At 42.2% G+C, this 20,167-nt stretch overlaps 1 protein-coding gene across 7 annotated transcripts in view; it reads left to right on the forward strand.

Moving 5' to 3' along the window:
• Positions 1–20,167, forward strand: part of LOC110520208 (protein tyrosine phosphatase non-receptor type 4) — a 108,955-nt gene that overhangs the window by 309 nt on the left and 88,479 nt on the right. The window contains exon 1 of one of the 7 annotated variants that reach the window (XM_036974590.1): positions 3,251–3,707. The exons of 5 other annotated variants lie outside the window; for them this stretch is intronic. The gene's annotated coding sequence lies outside the window, so the exon portion shown is untranslated. Of the gene's footprint in view, positions 1–3,250; positions 3,708–20,167 lie in introns of those variants that run through there. One more of the 7 variants, XM_021597361.2, reaches the window with a different exon arrangement.

Consider the following 20,167-nt stretch of genomic DNA (forward strand, 5'->3'; position numbering starts at 1 on the left):
TCTGACATAACTGGTACAGTATATTACCACCCATGCACACAGTGTTGTCTCAAGATGATTGACAATTTCATAATAGCAAGTCCAGAGGTGATCCGGATGGGGACTCGGACCTCATACTGTACACAGCATCCTTAAACCATCATGTGTAATGCCATGAATCAAAAAGAGGATGTATTCATAAGACGAGTTGGTCTACACTTTTTGGGTCTTATTTCAACTTTAATTCACCAGTCAGCCGGGTCAAACGTCTTGCGTTTGATTTTCTGTTTCTAGTTAGATCAATCCCTCTGATGTCTGTAGCTAACGACCAAACCAACTGATGCCATGGCGTCACCGTTTCTGAAGTATGCTGTGATGGTACAGAAGTATCCCCGCCGCACCCGAGTACTTACAGGAAGCTGTACCAGGCCTGGAACAAAGGAGAACCAGCCAGAATCTCTGACAAACTGGAGAGCGTCTTCCAGCAGGTCCTGTAGGAATCTGATGTGGGCTCCCCGGGCGGCTACAGTGCCTTTGCCTCATTTGGCTTACACCCGGTCGGGCAGGCATGCCCTGGCTTCCCTCTGGTGCCCAGATTGGCATCACTGCCAACTTTAACAGCACACTAGACGACCCGGCTGGCATTACCAACAGCATCATTCTCATCAACGGCAAGGAGGTGGAGTGGAACAGTGACATTGGCACTGCCCTCAAGGACGCGCTGGTGTTCTCTCCAGAGGCTAAGAAGTTTGCCATGGTACGGGCCATTCTGCTTGGCAGGGGTGATGGTCTACAGGGTGACCCTGAAGCAGATCTTCAGGCTGCACACTGGGCTTGTGGTCTTCAGGGGCGTAGTTAACATAGTGGCATTAGAAGCATGCTCCCTACACCTCCAGGAGGGATGGCATTGTGGGTCTACTCAAGGAAGAGAAGACCTAAAATGGACATTGGAAGCCCACTAATTTCTGCACAAAGAACCAAATATCATGTGAGCTTTGGCCTCTAGAGTTACTTGTAAAGTCTGACACGAGACTAGAAGCCCACTGCTGTTTGTACTCGTTTTTAAACAGGTAGTATTTATGCAATCACAATTACAGTAAGAAAAAGTGAATTTCAACCACATGTAACATTGCCTGAATAATGGCAGTCATCCCTAAACTTGAATGCTTCCTTTCCTCTTAACAGTGACCTCAATTTTACCTTTGCCTAAAATGAATGTGAACATTGGTTTGGATGTTATACATGTGATAGGTGGTCTATATGTGCACCTGGACCTTTTGTGCTGTTGTAAAACACATCAGGGCAAGGTACAATAAAAAGCTTTCATAAAAAGCCACATTTAACAAAGTCTGTTATAATGTTAAACATGTACAGCTGACTTGTGTAAGATGGAAATGTGTTGTGATTGTTTTAACCAAGACAAAGAAAAAGAGAGCGAGGTGTGGGAATCAAGAATCTGTTTGGTTTAAAGAAAGTCATCTTTTTCAATTTGGTTGCTTGGTGAGAATGATTTTAATATACAGCATTGAATCTCCTGAGTCTACACATTTAGTTGGTGGCCATTTAGGTTGTCTGCATATTAAATGGACAACTTAATAAAGTACTTTAATCACATCGCACACGTATCAAAAAAAAGAAACAAGTAATTAACGCTTTGACAGCTTATGTTGAGAAAAACTGAACCTAGAGACTGTCATTATCAAATAAAGGTGTATCTCAATGGCACATTATTTCTGGCAAAATTTTTGAGCCAGAACAAAATACACACTAGTCACAGCATTGATAGCATCTTCATAGTCTTGATAGAGAGGCTTTCCTGGGTTATAAGAATGCTCTGTGTATGCGATTACAAACAACTCCCCTGATATTTTTATGCAACGGAAAATAATAAATTGTAACTAATTACTGTACTGGGTAAACACCAATAGTACCCTCAGCCTGGGTGAAGACGATATGGGGTAATTTGTGACAATAGGCGTAACACACACACTTCTGCAGCACCAAAGCTCAAGCTTTCTTAGCCTCATGGCAAAATGTGTGGAATAGCAGGAAATTAGCTGAGGTTCTTGAAAGGTGGGACAATCCTTGTCTGACAGGGACACTTTTAAATTTTTTATGTTTATTTTTATAGTTGATCAAATTGATTATGTTGCATTATTTGAGCTTAAAATGTATATTTAGGGGAATCTTATAACTCCAAAAAAATATATTTTCCCTTTTCTAAATACTTTCAATATGAATTTCCATGTCAGCTCTATGCCTGGAAATGCCCTTGTCCTGAGCAAAGGATCACAATTTCAAACTCCCCAAAAATTCTAAACACAAATAATGGATATTAACTGAAAAATTATTGTATGTAGTTTCTTGCAATAGCCCTCTGACACTTTAAATAATATTTCTATGTCCAGAGATTTGGTCAACTCTAAAATCTTAAATTAATCAAGAATGAGCAGGGTCAGCAATACCATAAGGATCCATTACTTCAGATTTTTATTGAACCTTTATTTAACTAGGCAAGTCAGGTAAGAACAAATTCTTATTTACAATGACGACCTACCCCGGCAAACCCTAACCCGGATGACACTGTGCCAATTGTGCACTGCCCTATGGGACTTCCAATCACGGCCGGTTGTGATACAGTCTGGAATCAAACCAGGGTCTGTAGTGACACGTCTAGCACTGAGATGCAGTGCCTTAGACCGCTGCGCCACTCGGGAGTTCAATTTTCATTGATTATTGTTTTAAATGTATTCTCAGTCTTTATTATACCACTTTGCCAGTGTCAGTAAAATATAGATTTTCATCATCCCTTCACATTATTGGACACAGTTGGGGGACGGACTATTCTTTTTTTAACCACATGATGTCGCCACAGCCCATTTCTAAATTGTAATCTACAGTCCTAATCTCCACTGGTGTCGTATTGTTATAGTCACATTGACGGACCTAGGTATTTCCTGAATTTAGGGCAATGATAAACTAGTGTGGACTATTTCTGACCAACAATGGAAATGTAATATCCAGTGGCAAAAATTACTTGAGGAAATTACTAATGACTCCTCGCCTAATGACTATTCTGCTCCACACGTACAAACGTGATGCCAAATGCAGTTTCCACACTAACCTACATTTTGTAGACCTATAAAACCGGCAAAATACCAATTACTATGGCATGACAAATATAGATTGCAGGATTGCTTACCCGCGACTTCACAAATGAAAACCACGCTTACCACGCCTCCCTATCCTGTGACTCCACCCCCGTGCACTGATGGCGCTGCGAAGATTGCGCCATAACGTTGCTATGCTGTTGCCTCTACTGCAGCGAGCGAGCCTTGACGACGGACTCTGCAGTCCGCTGAGAAGTCAGAGACCGAATAATCCAATCCCCCCCAACATTTATGTCGCTCATACCATCGCATTTACAAATCAAAGGAATTGTAAATATCATTCACTCGGTCTGAAATGACTGCTGGTTCGCTGTAGCCAATGGTTGCTGTGTCTTGCGTGTGGATTATTCGTTGCCGAGCTAGTCCGAGATTCGAGCCAGGAGGGCCCGCAGTTGAATGTGTATGAAGCTGACGGCTCGGTGATAAAGATGAGGTTTTGTCGGAGTTCGCAGCGGGTGAACTGAACTTGGATTTTCAGTCCCTCACCCTAAACTCATTTCCCGCTATAAGAAAACCATATTACTTAAAAACTGGACGCCCCTGGAACTGTTTATGACGGTAAGATCATTTACTAACTAGCTAACAACCTTTTTACTGAAAAGTAATGCAGCTTGCTAGCGTAGCTACTGTAGCTAACTAGTTTGCTAGCTGGTTGTGCTAACTTTAGGTAACCTAGCTAGCTAAATTGCTAACAAGCTAGCTAGCTGTTTGCTCTCCATAAACCTAACCAATACACCATTGTTTTGGTAACTACTTAGTTAAAAACATTTACTGTCCCATACTCAGGTCAATTAAACAATGTAGGCTATGCCTTTAAGTTATTATTGGAAATAAGCTGTTCCCTGAATCCACTACTGCTATTTCAGTGTAACGGTAGTCACAAGATTTCAACTACACTTTTCTGTGTGGAAGCCTCTGAAGCTTGACAGATGATGGCAGGAGAAATATGATTACCGTATTTAGTAATCCAATTGTGGATGTTGTAGGTAGGCATTTAGCTAAATATTTATATTTTAATTACGCAGTTAAGTTAACCCTTGCAGAAATAGCCTAAAACATAGCCTATAAAGTATCATAGGTGGTATCCAGTTACAGTATCCATGGCCCACTATGAATGTACTGACAGCTGCATCAGTCTTGTAACTTGCTGGTCATTTTGAAACAAGAGTAGGAATTACTTTAAGTCGAGGGTTTCCTTCTCTGTGATATTACTCAAGGTTGTTTTCAAGTGAGTAAATCGATAACTGATCTGTGTTTTCTGAATTTAGACAACCATTTAGCTAATGTGGTCAGCTTTAACAATGACGTAATCCTCAGACATCGTATTTGTGGTGGTGGAAGCCCTTCGTTCGAGTGTAGCTACCTGGACTGATTTCAACCTGCGTACTCACTACGGGAAAGCAAATTCAATTACACATCTTTTTTGGTGTCATGGCAGTAAACCAAAAAATGTTTTGTGTGGATACTTCCACTTTGAATTCCACATCAACTCAATTCAGTTTTTTAAATTGAGTTTAGTTGCACTGAGCCTACATCACCACTCGTCTCCAAATTGTAGGCATTCTCAGGTCCACAAATCTCATTCAATCAAACCAACTAGGACGTTGAATGACCAGCTTCTGGTTAGACAGAAGAGGACCTCTGCACTTTCACATGTCCTCATATCATTTACCTAATATGGCCCCCATAGATTTGCATCACATAGCCTAATCCTACTGGAGAGGGCCATGTCAGGATTCAGTGAGAAATCAGATTCATGCCTACGAGACTGTGGCTGTCTTTGCCAGGTGAGGGGCCTCTGTCTAAACTAGAATAAAACCTGTTTTAGGGGACTCAGCTGGTAAAGATGAAATGGCCTGTGGAGAGAGTCCTGGCTTAATGGGTTGTGCACCTGAGCCAGGCATCCCTGATTTTGAAGTGGAGTGTGGGTGGGGTTTTGGGAGAGGGGGGCTCAGGTGCTGGAATAATTGGGATAGACTGCACCTACTGACATGAGCATTGGTGAAGCCTGTCGAACATCTCATTCCAAAATCATGGGCATTAATATGGACTTGGTCCCTCCCTTGCTGCTATAACAGCCTCCACTCTTCTGGGAAGTCTTTCCACTAGTTGTTGGAACATTGCTGTGCGGACTTTCTTCCCTTCAGCCACAGTAGCATTAGTGAGGTCAGGCACTGATGTTGGGCGATTAAGCCTGTCTCATAGTCGGCGTTCCAATTTATTCCAAAGGTGTTCGATGGGGTTGAGGTCAGGGCTCTGTGCAGGCCAGTCAAGTTCTGCCACACTGACCTCGACAAACCAATTCTGTATGTACCTCGCTTTGTGCACTGGGTCATTATCATGCTGCTATAGGGAGTGGCCGGAATTCCCTAAATGGTTTTCACAGTTGAAAGCACAGAATTATCGATAATGTCATTGTATGCTGTAGCGTTAAGATTTCCCTTCACTGGAACTAAGGGGCCTAGCCCAAACCATAAATCAGACCATTATTCCTCCACCAAATCTTCCAGTTGGCGTTATGCATTGGGGCAGGTAGCGTTCTCCTGGCATCTGTCAAACCCAGATTCGGACATCGGACTTCCAGACGGTTAAGCATGATTCATCACTCCAGAGAACGTGTTTCCACTGCTTCAGAGTCCAATGGCGGCGAGGTTTACATCACTCCAGTCGACTCTTGGCATTGTGCATGGTGATCTTAGGCTTGTGTGGGGCTGCTTGGCAATGGAAACCCTTTTCATGAAGCTTCCAACGAACAGTTCTTGTGCTGATGTTGCTTCCAGAGTCAGTTAGGAACTCTGTAGTGAGACAATATTTATGCACTTCAGCATTAGGCAGTCCTGTTATGAGGTTGTGTGGTCTACCATTTTGTGGCTGAGCCGTTGTTGCTCCTAGACGTTTCCACTTCACAATAACGGCACTAACAGTTGACCGGGCAGCTCTAGCAGGGCAGACATTTGACGACCTGACTTGTTGGAAAGATGGCATCCTATGACTGTGCCACTTTGAAAGTCACTGAGCTCTTCAGTAAGTCCATTCTAGTGCCAATGTTTGTCTATGGAGATTGAGTCAATCAGTCAATAAATGTGGCTACTTTGAGAGGGCAGCAGTTCCAAGATTGATGGCTGTGTTGACTTGGCTCAGGAGTACCTCAGACAGCTCTTAGCTTAGGAGTAACCGGAGACAGGTCTTAGCTTTTACAGTTTCTCTCTGGTTAGTAAACCCCTGCACTGAAAGCCACACACACACTGGGTGTTCCAACAGTGTTATGTGTGCAGGTCTAGGGCACCATGTCAGCACCCCTTGCAGAGACAGCATGTGGCAATCCATAAGAGTGCCGGTGGGCCAGCCTTGCGGATATCACATCCATTTAAGCAAAATTCCAAACGTCTAAACACAGCTGTGTTTACTCTCCTATCTCTCCCAGCCTCACGACTCCGAACCAAAGGTGTTTTGGCTAATCTTTTAATTTCGTAATTCGGTTATTGCTGGCTTGCCAGTTAAGTGAGTGGTATTCATCAGCTAAGGCAACATGGTGCACAGAGGAATGAGTAGGGCTCTAAAGTGCAACCATTTTGATCACATGCTCTAATTTGCTGTGACACATTTTATATTGAAAGTGTTTATTTTAAATGTTTCTTTAATAGTGATCAGGGACGTGCAACTAATAGTTTTCCTTCACAGAAAATTTGTCAAACGCATTCGGCAGAAAATACATTCATTTTCATCAGATGACGACAAAGTGCAATGTTTTTGGCGGGCAGCCTCTCAAGTATATTATCTTTCAATGAAAAAGCAATGTTTTTTGGCAAAAATTATGCATTGCCATCATATTTCTATTGTTTAGGCCTATAATTGAAAGAATTTAGCCAGCTACATTTCCTAATGTTTTGCTTAAAGTTAATATTTCATTTTACCGGAGGCTGGATACACAGAGAAAAGAAGCTACATATCACCTGTTCGTGAATTCTCATCCGAGTTTAGAAGTGCAGCTGAAGCACAAAATTAGTCTGCCGAGCAGAAATTACAACAAAAAGTATTTTAGATCAGGGTTTACGAGACACAGCAAATCAAATTGTATTAATCACATTATGTGGATATATTGAAGCAACATCTCAAGACGTTAGTCAGGAAGTTCAAGCTTGGTCGCAAATGGGTCTTCCAAATGGACAATGACCCCAAGCATACTTCCCAAATTGTGGCAAAATGGCTTAAGGACAGCAAAGTCATGGTATTGGAGTGGCCATCACGAAGCCCTGACCTCAATCCCGTAGAAAATTTGTGGGCAGAACTGAAAAAATGTGTGCAAGCAAGGAGGCCTACAAACCTGACTCAGTTACACCAGCTCTGTCTGGAGGAATGGGCCAAAATTCACCCAACTATCTATAATACCACATTTACCTCTTACTGGTATACATTTGTTTTATAAACAGTACAATGCGTGCTCATCCTTTTTATTTTTTATGTAATTATGGCAAACAAATAATTTGACTGGTAGATATTTTTTGAATCTACCTGCCACAGTGGCTGGTGGACCAAAAAGTTAATTTCCCACCCTGATCTCGATCAATAAAAAATATTGTGCTCCTAGATTTTATGGTTTTCGCCTAACTTTTTAAAGTTTTGTGCACCAGTGCTACTACCTGTGTGAGCTGTTTATTCACGCTCCTGTTTGTACTGGAATGTGCTTTGAAATGAAACATTTTGCACTACACAGTATAAGTTAAATTAAGTGCTTTGAAAGGCTTGTCATGGCTCACAACACTATCATCCCAGACATCCTGGACCCACTCCAAGTTACATACCGCCCCAACAGATCCACAGGCGGAATCACAATTGCACCCCCCACTGCCTTCTCCCACCTAGAAAATAATACCAGTGAGGATGTTCATCGACTACAGCTCTGCGTTCAACACCGTAGTCTCCTCCAAGCTCAGTACCCTGGGGCGGAACACTTCCCTCTGCAACTGGATCCTAGACTTCCTGGCGGGCCGACCCCAGGTGGTGAGGGTAGGCAAAAACACCTCCACCACACTGGCCCTAATCACGGGGACCCCAATAGCATTGCGCGTTTCGCCCCCTCCTGTACTCCCTGTTTACCCACGACTGTGTGGCCATGCACAACTCCAAGTTTGACACAACAGTGTTTAGCCTGACCACTGACAGGATGGAGGTCAGGGATATGGGAGTGTTGTATCAGGACAACGATCTCTCGCTTAACAGCAGCAAGACTAGGGTTGCACATTTTGGGGAATATTCAGTGGTGGAAACTTTCCATGGGAATTAATGGAAATATATGCATATTAATACCATTTAAAATGTAATGTTTTTTTGCATTGTGAGTAACTCTGTGATTAACTTCCCTTGGAAAATGTGCGTAAATCTTCCAGAAGGTCTTGCAAAGGGTCAGAAACTAAGAAGCTAATCGTGGACTACAGGAAATGGGGGAGGTTGCACATCTGAACACCCCATCCATATGGACGGGGCCGCAGTGGAGAGAGTCAATCACTTTAAGTTCCTCGGCGTCCACATCACTGAGGACAACATGGTCCTCTCACACCAGTGTAGTTGTGAAGAAGGAACAAGAGCTTTCCCCCTCCCATGGCCCTTTAGATTGTTAGATGTACAGTCTTGGCCAAAAGTTGAGAATGACACATATTAATTTCCACAAAGTTTGCTGCTTCAGTGTCTTTAGATATTTTTGTCAGATGTTACTATGGAATACTGAAATATAATTACAAGCATTTCATAAGTGTCAAAGGCTTTTATTGACAATTACATGAAGTTGATGCAAAGAGTCAATATTTGCAGCGTTTACCCTTCTTTTTCAAGACCGCCCTGGCATGCTGTCAATTAACTTCTGGGCCACATTCTGACTGACAACAGCCCATTCTTGCATAAAAAAAAAAATGTATTTAACCAGGTAAGCTTGTTGAACAAGTTCTCATTTACAACTGCAACCTGGCCAAGATAAAGCAAAGCAGTGCGACAGAAACAACAACAGAGTTACACATGGAATAAACAAGCGTGCAGTCAATAACACAATAGAAAAAGTCTATATACTGTGTGTGCAAATGAAATAAGGTGGTAAGGCAATAAATAGGCTGTAGTAGCGAAGTAATTAGAATTTAGCAGATTAACACTGGAGTGATAGATGAGCAGATGATGGTGTGTAAGTAGTGATACTGGTGTGCAAAAGAGCAGCAAAGTAAATAAAAACAATATGGGGATGAGGTCGGTAGATTGTGTGGGCTATTTACAGATGGGCTATGTACAGCTGCAGCGATCGGTTAGCTGATGTTTAAAGTTAGAAGGAAATGTAAGTCTCCAGCTTCAGCGATTTTTGCAATTCTTTCTAGTCACTGGCAGCAGAGAACTGCAAGGAAAGCTGGCCAAAGGAGGTGTTGGCTTTGGGGATGACCCGTGAGATATACCTGCTGGAGCGCGTGCTTCGGGTGGGTGTTGTTATCGTGACCAGTGAGCTGAGATAATGCGGCGCTTTAACTAGCATGGACTTAAAGATGACCTGGAGCCAGTGGGTTTTTCGACGAATATGTAGCGAGGGCCAGCCGATTAGAGCATACTGGTCGCAGTGGTGGGTGGGATAAGGCTATTTGGTAACAAAACGGATGGCACTGTGGTAGACTGCATCCAATTTGCTTAGTAGAGTATTGGAAGCCATTTTGTAGATGACATCGCCAAAGTTGAGGATCGGTAGGATAGTCAGTTTTACTAGGGTAAGTTTGGCTAAACAATTTACTAGGTTAAGTTTGGCGAAATAGGAAGCTGATTCTAGATTTGATTTTGGATTGGAGATGCTTAATGTGAGTCTGGAAGGAGAGTTTACAGTCTAGCCAGACACCTAGGTATTTGTAGTTGTCCACGTATTCTAGGTCAGAACCGTCTAGAGTAGTGATGCTAGTCAGGCAGGTGGGTGAGGGCAGCGAACGGTTGAAAAGCATGCTTTTGGTTTTGCTAGCGTTTAAAAGCAGCAGTCGTCTGCGTAGAGGTGGATCAGGGAATCACCCGCAGCAAGAATGACTTCGTTGATATATACAGAGAAAAGAGTCGGCCCGAGAAATGAACCCAGTGGTACCCCCATAGACTGCCAGAGGTCCGGACAACAAACAGGCTCCCCGATTAGACACACTGAACTCTGTTTGCGATGTAGTTGGTGAACCAGGCGAGGCAGCCATTTGAGAAACCAAGGCTGTTGAGTCTGCCGATAAGAATACGGTGATTGACAGACTCGAAAGCCTTGCCCAGGTTGATGAAGACTGCTGCACAGTACTGTCTCTAATCGATGGCGGTTATGTCATTTAGTACCTTGAGTGTGGCTGAGGTGCACCCGTGACCAGCTTGGAAACCAGATTGCACAGTGGAGGAGGTACGGTGGGATTCAAAATGGTCAGTGATCTGTTTATTAACTTGGTTTTTAAAGACTTTAGAAAGGCAGGGCAGGATGGATATAGGTCTATAACAGTTTGGGTCTAGAATAGAGGTCGACCGATTAACTTCTTGATGCACCCATCCCTTTAGCGGGATAATTTTCATCAACACCCGCTGAATTGCAGGGCGCCAAATTCAAAATAAATTACTACAAATATTTAATTTTCATGAAATCACAAGTGCAATATAGCAAAACACAGCTTAGCTTGTTGTTAATCCACCTGGCATGTCAGATTTCAATACAGCTTTTCGTCGAAAGCATAACAAGCGTTTATGTAAGAACATCTCTCTCAGTAGACAAAATATTACAAACACTAGCAGCCAAGTAGATTGGTCACGAAAGTCAAGAAAAGCAATAGATTAAATCGCTTACCTTTGATCTTTGGATGTTTATTTTTTGTTCCATAAAGATTATTTTTATATCCAAAATACCTCCATATGTTTGGCGCGTTATGTTCAGAAATCCACAGGCTCGAGCGGTCACGACATCGCAGACACAAATTCCAAATAGTATCCGTAATGTCCACAGAAACATGTCAAAGGTTTTTTATAATCAATCCTCAGGTTGTTTTTAAAATATATAATCGATAATATATCAACCCGGGACTGTCACTTTTTCAATAGGAGAGGGAGAGACAATGGCTACCCCACTCTGTTGCGCAAGCAAAACTCTGCTAACACCCAGCTATCCACTGACGCAATGTGATCTTTCTCGCTCATTTTTCAAAATAAAAGCCTGAAACTATGTCTAAAGCCTGTTGACACCTTGAGGAAGCCATAGGAAAAGGAATATGGTTGATATCCCTTTAAATTGAGTCAAGGCATCCAATGGAGCAGAGAGCTTTCAGGAAAAACAGCACTTCCTGGTTTGATTTTCCTCAGGTTTTCGCCTGCAATATCAGTTCTGTTATACTCACAGACAATATTTTGACAGTTTTGGAAACTTTAGTGTTTTCTATCCTGATCTGACAATTATATGCATATTCTAGTTTCTGGGCCTGAGAACTAGGCAGTTTCAAATGGGTATGTTTTTTAGCCAAAAACGAAAATCTTGCCCCCTACACTCAAGAAGTTAATCGGAATGGCTGATTTAATTAGGGCCGATATCAAGTTTTCATAACAATCGGAAATAGGTATTTTTGGGCGCCGATTTTTGCCGATTTTAAAAAATATATATTTATACCTTTTATTTAATTAGGCAAGTCCGTTAAGAACACATTCTTACTTTAAATGACGGCCTAGGAACGGTGGGTTAACTGCCTTGTTCAGGGGCAGAATGACAGATTTTCACCTTGTCAGCTCGGGGGATTCAATCTTGCAACCTGACAGTTAACTCGTCCAACGCAATAACAACCTGCCTCTCTCTCGTTGCACTCCACAAGGAGGACTGCCTGTTACGCGAAGGGAGTAGATGCCAAGGTAAGTTGATAGCTAGCATTAAACTTACCTTATAACTAGTGATTATGATTGATTGTTTTTTATAACGACACATGGTTTTTTTATAACGACACTAGTTTATCTAGCGTGTCCTACGTTGCATATAATCGATGCAACGCTGGGGGATGATTTAACAAAAGCGCATTTGCGAAAAAAGCACAATCGTTGGATGACTGTACCTAATCATAAACACCAAGCCTATCAGCCTAATGGCTGGTGTAACTGATGTGAAATGGCTAGCTAGTTAGCAGGGTGCCTTGGCTTTCCTAACTGCCTGTGTATATTGGTTCCTGACTTCCCTGAACAGTTGCATATCGCGGGGACTCTTCGATGCTATTGCAGTCCACCACAGGTTGTTTTTGTGATGGTCGAGGGCAGTCAGGTCTGGAGTGAACCAAGGGGTATATCTGTTATTACATTTTTGAAAGGGGCATGCTTTTTTAAGTTGGTGAGAAAATTACTTTTAAAGAATGACCAGGCATCCTCGACTGACGGGATGAGGTCAATATCCCTTCAGGATACATGTGCCAGGTCAATTAGAAAGGCCTGCTCGCAGAAGTGTTTTAGGGAGCGTTTGACAGTGATGAGGGCTGGTCGTTTGACCGCGGACCCATAGCGGATGCAGGCAATGAGGCAGTGATCGCTGAGATCCTGATTGAAATCAGCAGAGGTGTATTTGGAGGGCAAGTTGATCAGGACATTATCTATGAGGGTGCCCATGTTTACTGATTTTAGGGTTGTAACTGGTAGGTTCCTTGATAATTTATGTGCGATTGAGGGCATCTAGCTTAGATTGTAGGACTGCTGGGGTGTTAAGCATATCCCAGTTTAGGTCACCTAACAGAACAAACTCTGAAGATAATTGGGGGACAATTAATTCACATATGGTGTCCAGGGCACAGCTGGAGCTGAGGGGGTCTATAACAGGCGGCAACAGTGAGGGACTTATTTCTGGTAGAAGCTCGAACTGTTTGTGCATAGACCTGGAAAGTTTGACAGAACTTTGCAAGCTATCTCTGCAGTAGATTGCAACTCCTCCCCCTTTGGCAGTTCTATCTTGACGGAAAATGTTGTAGTTGGGTATGATTTTTTTTATTTTTTTTTTAAGAAGTCCAGCAGGCATCAGCAATGTAGCCTAGTGATTACAGGGTCCAGTGTACAGCAATAGATGAAACAGGGAAGCCGCTAGGTAGTCGTTACTACGCCAGCACACGGGAGACACAGCGTTTAAAGTTAGCAGTCCGGGGTGGGTAGAAGCATCTGCTCTGTCGTCCGGCAAAGGCCGGTTGAAGGCACACCTGATGTAATTACGTCTGCGGACCAGTCGTGGTGGTACGACTGGGCGCCGTGTCGACGAAGGGATGGCGAAAGAGGTTTTGTATTTGTGGCAATTTCATTTGCTAGCCGGGAGATGCGCCTGTCTCAGGGCTAGCTTCGGGGCTGGGTCACTCCGTGGCAGCTAGCTAGCTGTGATGATCAATTGTCCAGGGTTTACAGCAGGAATCTGTAGTGGAGAAAAACAGTCCGAGGCTGGCGGGTATTATCCAGGCTTAAAAAACGTCTGGTGCCTGAGCAGAGGGTAAAGGCCGCTAGCAGTGGCTAACAATGACTATAGCTAGTAACTTAGCTAATTAGCTGGCTACCTTCTGATTGAAAGTTTTGGCTAAAGTTTGAGGCGGGTTACTGGAAGGTATATTTATTTGAAAAATACATTGGAATATATACAAGAAGTAAAGGAGAGCACAACAAACCACGTCTGCACTGCTACGCCATCGAATCAATGCTTGGAGTTTGTCAGAATTTGTGGGTATTTGTTTGTCCAACCGCCTCTTGAGGATTGACCTCAAGTTCTCAATGGGATTAAGGTCTGGGGGTTTCCTGGCCATGGACCCAAAATATTGATGTTTTTCTCCCCGAGTAAGTTGCTCCATCATGCTGGAAAAGGCATTGTTCGTCACCAAACTGTTCCTGGATGGTTCGGAAAAGTTTCTTGGGGGATGTGTTGGTACCATTCTTTATTCATGGCTGTGTTCTTAGGCAAAATTGTGAGTGAGCCCACTCCCTTGGTTGAGACGCAACCCCACACATGAATGGTCTCAGGATGCTTTACTGTTGGCATGACACAGGACTGATGGTAGCGCTCACTTTGTCTTCTCCGGACAAGCTTTTTTCCGGATGCCCCAAACAATCGGAAAGGGTATTCATCAGAGAAAATAACTTTACCCCAGTCCTCAGCAGTCCAATCCCTGTACCTTTTTACAGAATATCAGTCTGTCCCTGATGTTTTTCCTGGAGAGAAGTGGCTTCTTTGCTGTCCTTCTTGACACCAGGCCATCCTCCAAAAAGTCTTCGCCTCACTGTACGTGTAGAGGCACTCACACCTGCCTGCTGCCACTCCTGAGCAAGCTCTGTACTGGTGGTGCCCCGATCCCGCAGCTGAATCAACTTTAGGAGACGGTCCTGGCGCTTGCTGGACTTTCTTGGGCGCTCTGAAGCCTTCTTCACAACAGTTGAATCGCTCTCCTTGAAGTTCTTGATGATCCGATAAATGGTTGATTTAGGTACAATCTTACTGGCAGCAATATCCTTGCCTGTGAAGCCCTTTTTGTGCAAAGCAATGATGACAGCATGTGTTTCCTTGCAGGTAACCATGTTTGACAGAGGAAGAACAATGATTACAAGCACCGCCCTCCTTTTGAAGCTTCCAGTCTGTTATTCGAACTCAATCAGCATGACAGAGTGATCTCCAGCCTTGTCCTCGTCAACTGTAATGGCAACTGCTCCACCGGTGACTGCAAGGCCCTACACAGGGTGGCGCAAAAGGCCCAGAGCATCACTGGGGTAGAGCTTCCAGTCATCTTAAACATTCATGCCAGGCTGTGTCTGACTCCAGCCACCTGAGCCATGGACTGTTCTCTCTGCTCCCATCTGGCAGGCCGTACCGGAGCATCTTGTCGCGGACCAACAGGCTCCGAAAAAGCTTATTTCCCCAGGCTTTTAGACTGAATAGTTAACCTCTGCCCTGCCTCTCTCCCACAGACTAGTTGCACTGATTACCTGCACAAACTCTATTCCCATCCTCAGGTCTCCACCACTCAGCCACACATGCCTACACTGATTCTCTTCACATTCTTACACCAATGCACCCATGCTCACTACTGGCACCTCACATTGATTTATATTACCATGCGTTGCTGCTATATTGTTTATGATTATTATTACTACCATATAGTATTTATCCTGTTACCAGCCACTTTTACCCCTCTTCTTCAATCACTCCAATCCCCCTGCACATTTTAATAACAGTACCGGCACTGCACTGACCTGTATACCATGTAACTTCAATTAAACAAGTTTCAAATAGCTGCCTGTCCCTTTTTAATAGCCATGCAACGGCACACATTTCAGCAAATGAACGCCTGTTTCAAATCACCGCTGGTTCTAAATGAATGTTTGCTTGTTTTACTGTTTGATTTGATACATTAAATAATTGCTATCAAGTTTTCGTTAATACTCATTTGTTTTCATCACCAGTAAGAAACTGCTAGCCATTGGCAGCTAACAGCTGAGAACTGCTAAGTACATAAACAGTCAACATCTTTGGGAGGTCAGGCCCCCAGAAATCGCCTTCTAGCGGCGAAAGTAAGCACTGCCCAAAATGTACAGTCAGAGATGAATACTTATTCTATCAAATAGAGGAATACTTAAACAAAATAAATGTGACTGTGTAAATGATAACACTTTAGTGCTGGAAGTGAAGAAATATATTAAAATGCAGGAAGGGAATACTGGAATTCAACAATTAACTATGCATAAGAGCAAAAGCTGTGTGTATTAAGGGAATTGACGCCTGGCTCAAATAGAAACCGGTCTCTAGTAAGCGTCTGTTGTGTAAAGTGATTTTAGCAAATAAACGCCCAGGCTATATATTGAAGTTTTACAGTATCTGCGTTCTCTGTGTTTTGTTTCCCCCCACACATTTCATGGTTTATTTCTTATCTATATTACTTCCTCTTGTGCGTTATTGGAATAGAGCTCACAAGTTAAACATTTCACTAATGTTTTACACCTGTATCATGAGTATTTGACAAACTTAAATCCACAACTTGCTTGGACTATTTTGCCATTCTTACGTCCCAAAATCAACTAATGTACTTCATTCATGGCAGAAAGACCCAGAAAATGTCTCCTTAACCTCTCTGCACTCAGTGATATCCAATTCACAGAACCCCATTTGCCCAGGGCCAATGATGACGGGCTTCACATTTAATCTATGTTCCTAATTGGAACTATTATGGCCTTCGAAATGTTAGCTATTAAAATCACATCCAACAATATCAAGGAGCTAGAAATCCAGGGCTTAAAAACAAAGATGTCATTGTACGGTGATTCATGTTTTCTTTTAAATCCACAATTTGGATCCCTCCATAACCTCAGAGGATTTAGAAATGTGTTTCTAACCTCTCTGGATTACAACCAAATTATGATAAGTGTACTATTACATATTGGATCATAAAAAACATTACTTTTACCTTACTGAGATTATCACTACAATTAAATAGATAAGATATTGCTACCATGGAAAGGAAAATACCTATTTGTGGAAAAATCTCCCTGAAACTCTTTAGTCATATCCCAGTTTACCTATTGGTTTATGGCTCTGCCTACACCTAATGATATGAGCAAAACATATTCCATTTTATTTGGAATTAAATGGGCATTTTTATATAATGAGTGAATTCAGAGGGCAGAAATGATAAAATATTAAAGCATTAGACCTCTAACTAAAGGCTACAATCATACTAAAGCTGTACTTAAGTCCAAACTTGTTCTTTAGCAGATTAGTAAAAATGGCTCACCTCCGTGTTCAGGAATGGCTTTTTACCCTTTATTCCGATTTTATAACCTCTCACTTTATTTGAACATTAAATCTCATATCACTATTTTAAAACAAGCCATAGAAAGTTAGTTGCAATTTCAGTTTAATCTACCAGAAAACACAAAACAAATATTACAGCAAATATTAGGGTTTTACTCAGATACTAATTGATTAAAAAAAAAACATTTTGGAGGGGATTTTTAACTTCTTGTGTCGAGCAATCCCGTATCCGGGAGCGTAATCATAGCCTCAAGCTCATTAGCATAACGCAACGTTAACTATTCATGAAAATCGCAAATGAAATTAAATAAATATATTGGCTCACAAGCTTAGCCTTTTGTTAACAACACTGTCATCTCAGATTTTCAAAATATGCTTTTCAACCATAGCTACACAAGCATTTTTTTAAGCGTATTGATAGCTAGCATAGCATTAAGCCTAGCATTCAGCAGGCAACATTTTCACAAAAACAAGAAAAGCATTCAAATAAAATAATTTACCTTTGAAGAACTTCGGATGTTTTCAATGAGACTCTCAGTTAGATAGCAAATGTTCCGTTTTTCCAAAAATATTATTTGTGTAGGAGAAATCGCTCCGTTTTGTTCATCACGTTTGGCTAAGAAAAAACCCAGAAAATTCAGTCATTACAACGCCAAACTTTTTTCCAAATTAACTCCATAATATCGACAGAAACATGGCAAACGTTGTTTAGAATCAATCCTCAAGGTGTTTTTCACATATCTATTCGATGATAAGTCATTCGTGGCAGTTGGGTTTCTCCTCTGAAGCAAATGGAAAAATGCACGCAGCTGGAGATTACGCAATAATTGCAACGGAGGACACCAAGCGAGCTCTTGGTAAATGTAGTCTCTTATGGTCAATCTTCCAATGATATGCCTACAAAAACGTCACAATGCTGCAGACACCTTGGGGAAACGACAAAGTGTAGGCTCATTCCTTGCGCATTCACAGCCATATAAGGAGACATTGGAACACAGCGCCTTCAAAATCTGGGGCATTTCCTGTTTGAAATTTCATCTTTTGCCTGATGCCTGTAGCATCAGTTCTGTGGCACTCACAGATATCTTTGCAGTTTTGGAAACGTCAGTGTTTTCTTTCCAAAGCTGTCAATTATATGCATAGTCGAGCATCTTTTCGTGACAAAATATCTTGTTTAAAACTAATGTTTTTTTTATCCAAAAATTAAAAGAGCGCCCCCTATCGAAGAAGTTAAAAAACCTTATAATCTTTGTAAATGATTTCATTAAATGGGACTGGGGGAAATATGTCACACACAGAACTAGCAGACATTTCCATATATTTTTGAATTACTGTAAAAATGGACACGGCAAGTGGAAGGGGGAGAAAGTAAGGAACTTTGTCGACCAAAATTGACTAAAGAAAATTATGATAAAAAAAAAATGAAAATGAAAAAAATGAAAATGACCAAAATGAAACCCCAAATGACCTCTGTACCATACAGATTACAAAATAGTTTAGATTTTTGATGTACCGATTCCATGGCACATGGTTTATGAACTGATACACAAAACAACGCCAGATTATAAATACAGTTGAAGTCGGAAGTTTACATACACTTAGGGTGGAGTCTTGTTTTTCAACCACTCCACAAATTTCGTGTTCACAAACTATAGTTTTGGCAAGTCGGTTAGGTTTACTTTGTTCATGACACAAGTAATTTTTCCAACAATTGTTTGCTGAGAGATTATTTAACTTATTATTCACTGTATCACAATTCCAGTGGGTCGGAAGTTTACATACACTAAGTTGACTGCCTTTAAACAGCTTGGAAAATCCCAGAAACTGATGTCATGGCTGTAGAAGCTTCTGATGGGCTAATTGACATCATTTTAGTCAACTGGAGGTGTACCTGTGTGTATATTTCAAGGCCTTACCTTCAAACTCCGTGCCTCTTTGCTTAACATCATGGGGATACTTAAATCAGCCAAGACTTCAGAAAATAAATTGTAGACCCTGGGTCATCCTTGAGAGCAATTTCCAAATGCCTGAATGTACCACATTTATCTGTACAAACAATCGTACGCAAGTATAAACACCATGGGACCATGCAGCCATCATACCGCTCAGGAAGGAGACGCCTTCTGTCTCCGAGAGATGAACGTACTTTGATGCTAAAAGTGCAAATCAATCCCAGAACAACCGCAAAGGACCTTGTGAAGATGCTGGAGGAAACCGGTACAAAAGTATCTATATCCACAGTAAAACAAGTCCTATATCGACACAACCTGAAAGGCCTCTCAGCAAGGAAGAAGCCACTGCTCCAAAACCGCCATTAAAAGAGCCAGACTTACGATTTGCAATTGCGCATAGGGACAAATCAAATGTATTTATAGAGCCCTTCTTACATCAGCTGATATCTCAGTGCTGTACAGAAACCCAGCCTAAAACCCCAAACAGCAAGCAATGCAGGTGTAGAAGCATGGTGGCTAGGAAAAACTACCTGGAAAGGCCAGAACCTAGGAAGAAACCTAGAGAAGAACCAGGCTATGAGGGGTGGCCAGTCCTCTTCTGCCTGTGCCGGGTGGAGATTATAACAGAACATGGCCAAGATATTCAAATGTTCATAAATGACCAGCATGGTCAAATAATAACAGTAGTTGTCGAGGGTGCAGCAAGTCAGCACCTCAGGAGTAAATGTCAGTTGGCTTTTCATAGCCGATCATTCAGAGTATTTCTACTGCTCCTGCTGTCTCTAGAGAGTTGAAAACAGCAGGTCTGGGACAGGTAGCACGTCCAGTGAACAGGTCAGGGTTCCATAGCCGCAGGCAGGACAGTTGGAAACTGGAGCAGCAGCTCGGCCAGGTGGACTGAGGACAGCAAGTAGTCATCATGCCAGGTAGTCCTTGTTGGATTTTCCTCAGGGGTTCGCCTGCAATATCAGTTCTGTTATACTCGCAGACAATATTTTGACAGTTTTGGAAACTTTAGAGTTTTCTATCCTCTTTTTCTATCCAATTATATGCATAATCTGGGCCTGAGAAATAGGCAGTTTCATTTGGGTATGTTTTTCATCCAAACATCTAAATACACCCCCTACACTCGAGGTTAACTGATTTTTGTCCTCTGACGTCCTTTGGTAGGCAGAGGGAGCCTGGAAAGGCATCAAGGAATCTTTGTGTTGTCTGAGAATTTATAGCACGACTTTTGATGCTCCTTGGTTTGTTGCAATTGCAAACGTAATAAAATGGTGGTCCGATAGTCCAGGATTATGAGG

Source organism: Oncorhynchus mykiss, chromosome 3 (genome assembly GCF_013265735.2).
Source record: "Oncorhynchus mykiss isolate Arlee chromosome 3, USDA_OmykA_1.1, whole genome shotgun sequence".
Classification (NCBI taxonomy): Eukaryota; Metazoa; Chordata; class Actinopteri; order Salmoniformes; family Salmonidae; genus Oncorhynchus; species Oncorhynchus mykiss.